This window comes from Pinus tabuliformis, chromosome Q (assembly GCF_031772625.1).
Source record: "Pinus tabuliformis cultivar Carrire ecotype Pingquan chromosome Q, CPIR1, whole genome shotgun sequence".
Classification (NCBI taxonomy): domain Eukaryota; kingdom Viridiplantae; phylum Streptophyta; class Pinopsida; order Pinales; family Pinaceae; genus Pinus; species Pinus tabuliformis.
In genome coordinates, this window is record NC_142296.1 from 783,180,164 (window position 1) to 783,184,507 (window position 4,344).

Consider the following 4,344-nt stretch of genomic DNA (forward strand, 5'->3'; position numbering starts at 1 on the left):
CACCTGGTCAATTCTTGTTTCTGGCCCAGTAAATGGTTGGTTCTTTGAGTATTTATTACCCTAGGTTTCATCTATGCCGCAGAGGCTTGAAATAGTCTGAAGTCTTTTGTGTGTAATCTCTGTGACGTCATCTTTGTTTTCTGAGCATTTGTGATCAAGGCTATGTGAATTTGGGGTTAGATTTGTTGAAGACTGCATTCAGACCTCCGGCCCACAGAGCAACTAAAAGGATCCAGAAATGAGTTAATTATTGACTTGAAGAAATGCGATATGGCTCTGTGATACAAGAAAAATTCGAATTGGCTGGAGGCTTTGTGAAGGTCTGTTCAGTCAAACAGAACTATTCTAAGGCCTAAACATTGCAACCTCAGCCATTTAATTTATCTCAAGTTCGCATCTGTCACTAAAATCACTACTGCCATTTTAAGGTACAGTTCAGCTCAGGTATGAATTCTTCGTTGAAACTGATCTAGATTTGCTTGTTTAGTTTTCTTGAGAAAAGGACTTTACATTGAATATTAAAATCCTCCATTTCTTCAATGGTACTCTCTGCTTTCTGATTTTTTCATACTTTGTCCACTAAAGTTTAGACATTCATTGTTCAGCCTACTTTTGCAAATATCAGGGTTTATTAGTTACTGTACTAAACTTCAATTTGTATCATATTGCACACTCAACCATATTGATAACCTTGGTCCTTTCAGCCCTGTAATTGGGCACTCTTTGGTAGACCATTGAAAAGGAATTTTGATCAGAACTAAGGTTAAAACAGTAACCCTACCATATTGAAATAAGTAACCCAGAGAAAACATGAATCCTTATTACCTCAAGATGTTTTGAATAATAGGATTTTGTCACAGAAATTCGGGACACTGACTTGTCAAGAAGTTTGATCATTCAAAGTTACATTGACGGCATCCTTTGCATTGTATGTTTCACTACTGCAATTAGCTATTCTTGTAGACGCTGTCAAATTGTTTTGGTTCAAGTATTGGCTACATTGCTCACTGTTCTGAACTGCCGATAGTATAATCCTGAGCATAAACCACTGCAAACAAAACAAGTGGACAGAATTGAAGTTTGGAGCAGGTCTCTAAATGTAGCAAGTCTTTAAGGCATCAAAATACATCTGCATCATACACGTTGAGAATTGTGTGCAGACCTTGAAGCATCACTTTTATGAAGAATCTAAGAATTTGAGTCACCTACAGCTGAACTGATAAAAGTACAAAAACAGTTATATTTTGTCAAATCTTGCAATAATTGTCATTGGATGCATATGGCACAGAGTGGAAGTTTGATAATGTGTTGATATTGTCAATTGACAACAAGCTCTAGGGTTGATCCTTTTTTTTAAACAATACATATTACATTGCCACAAAGTGCATCTCAGTAATTGATGATGCTGGTGTGAGTAGCTAAGGTTTTGATTGCGGCATCCTATGATCCAAAGCTCATCAAGGATACAACTTATTGTTGGGCATAGATCGGATTGGTGGCATCTAAGGTTGTGCTCACAGGCACAGGTTAACAGTGTTAGCAGTGGAAGTATTACAGGATTGTGATGCCAGAGCAGATATGGTGCAGGTTATTGCATTAATGATTCGACATACTTCTGATAAAGTTATTGACAGATTTATCTATACGATGAGCAGTGTTGGTTACAGTTGTGAAGCTAGGGTTTGATATGCAGTTTGGACAAAGATAGAAGTGATTGATATTGACAGCTAGAGTTTGATGAGCAGAGGAAAATTTGATTGATAGAGTTGGTGTTGCAGTTATTTTGTATTTTAGTTGTTTTGTATTGATTCAGAGCACAGGTGGATCCAGTCTGAAAATTGTGAAACATGGTTTGTCCAGTGTCGGCTGATCAGGGTGGTTGGGTGGTGCAAGGAAGTAGAGTGGAGTCGCCTTCAGGTTGGAGCCTGAGAACACTTTAGGGCGACAAAGTGGCGCTAGGGCAGGTTGGAGTATGCACAGGGCATTGGAGCATTCGTCCAATTGCAGCTGGTACACAGGGTGTTGGAGCACCTACAAGTTGGAGCTTGTAAAACAGGACGTTGGAACGTCGTCCCAGTTGCAGTTGGTAAACATGGCATTGGAGCATCATATAGGTTGGTGCCTCCTTCAGTTGGAGCCGAAAACTTGATGTAAATCTTTTGAAGACAAATATTAAGAAGCATTAGGTGGTTTTTGTGACGGAGGTGTTTCCACCTAAAAATCTATGTGTCTACTGTCTCTATTGTTATCCATTGTTGAATGGTGTTGAAAAATGTTTACGTTTATCTAATGCTAATAACAATTAATGCTCTGTAAAATTACAAATATACTAATTGATAAGAAATATTGATTCACCCCCTCTCAGTGTTTCCAACACTTTGAAAGAGCTTTCTAGTGGTATATGGAAGTCTGCAAATAGCCTCCTAGATTAGAAGCAATTGCCAGTAAAAAATCAGAAGCCCTAAAGTCAAAGGTTGCAGCTAAAAATATGATGGTCTTAGTTGGAGTTAGTTTTGGCATTTGGCCAAACTTGGCGGAGCTCTTGGTGGAGAACATTCATTAAACCTCGAGCATGTATGAACGCAGATTGTGCACCACGCATCCCCTCTAACCAATTGGCGGAATTGTGCGAGCCCAAATGCGCCTAAGGGTTAACAACAAAGGGTAATACGCTATTGGCGATATTGCCATACCGGCAATCATAAGATCAACAACTCATATTAAAAGCAGGACCCCCTTTTACCACGAAATCACATGGGGGGTCCACGTTAAAACCACAGCGGTAAACAATATGTGGCAAGGGAAGCATGGTTGAGCAAGGTGGCATAAACAGGTGAGTTGGACCAATTAACAAAGTGTGCCAGGAGGACGTGGCTGAACAAGTGGCAGGATGAGTTGACAAGCATGGACCAACCAGAGAGATAACACATGGCATCATTTTATTGGCCGACAGAGGTGAAGTGGACGTATAGGTGGAAACTCAAGTGGATGATGACATCAACATGATGTCAACAGTGATGTGGCACCTATGATGTGTGACACGTGGCATGTTTTTTTCGACATTTTCTAGTGGCCAAGTGGGCCAAACCCGGGTGACACATGTCACCATTCTAGAGCCGCCACGTGGCACATATGGCGTTAACAAGATGATGTGGCATTTGAGCCAAAGGTCGTGTTTGGTAATATTTTCCTATGTATTTGATTATCGGAGATAATTCAAAAACTTGTGCAGAAGGTCGAGACTCCAAGCTAGTCGGACCTCCAACCAGTTGAAGGTAAGTGCCAGCATGCAGTAAGGTATATAGGTTGATCTTCGACCTCTTGAACTGTGTGGAAATTCGCACCAAGGTTGGTATTGGAAAGTTTCCATTCAGAAGTCAGGGAGTTGGAGGAGAAACGAAAATTTGGCAAAGCTTTGACCCCATTCGACCGCTGACCTAATAGCAACTTGGTCACAGCTCTAAGTCATTTGGTGAAAGTGCTAAAGGACAAGCGCTCCAACAGTCGACAGAGGACACTAGCAGTTGAAGAATTTTTTAGCAATGGCATGGATAGAGTTGGCAGTATATTTGTGTTGATTTTGTCAAATATGGAGATAGCCAAATTTAGAAAGTCACAAATAAAGCCTAATATTTTTTCTAGAATTGAAAATTTGGACAATTAACTCAGCTTCACTCACAAAGACAACCAAGTAGAGATTGAAGACTTATAGTACACATCAAGAGAACATTCCAGAAGCAGAAAAACAAGAAGTTAATGAGATCAAAACCTCAGTGAAATTTAAGTGCAAGTTAACTAAAGTTCGAAAATTAAAAATATCAGCCCTAATTTCTACATAAGCATAATCGAATTTTCAAGAGGTGTTGTTGGTTGTATGGTGTGTTGGTGGTTCAATTATTGTTCAGAGGTGGATGTTGGTGGATTGATCAGTGATCAAAGATTGTTGAAGGTGATTTTATGGTGTTTGTGGTGAGTGATTGAGGTGAGAAATTTATTTGTTTATGTAAAGAAGTAGCCTTCATGATTTGAGTTTGAAAATTGTATGAAAGATGAATCATTGAGGTCAAGCAAGTGGTAGCTTGTAGATCAGGGGTTGTAGCTCCTTTCAATAGTGGCTAGTAAATAGTTAGGGGTTGGAGCTCCTTTCAGTGGTAGTTGATAAAACTAGGGTTGTTGCTCCTTTTAGTAGTAGTTGCTAAATTAGGGAGTAGTAGCTTCCTTATAGTTGCAGCCAGAGAGAACTTTGTAAAAACATAGAAGTTTGTCTTCGTGAAATTAATTGAAGAAAAATTTTGAAAGAATCTATGTGTGATATTTTGTGCTTCTTATGTTGATTCTTGTGAT

General features: G+C 39.4%; 1 long non-coding RNA gene across 2 annotated transcripts in view; it reads right to left on the reverse strand.

The window, feature by feature from the left end:
• Positions 1–758: 758 nt before the first annotated feature.
• LOC149221822 (uncharacterized) overlaps positions 759–4,344 on the reverse strand; it is a 150,683-nt gene continuing 147,097 nt past the window's right edge. For both annotated transcript variants that reach the window (XR_016249393.1, XR_016249392.1), the window contains one exon: positions 759–1,048. This is a non-coding gene — a long non-coding RNA (uncharacterized LOC149221822). The remainder of the gene's footprint in view (positions 1,049–4,344) is intronic.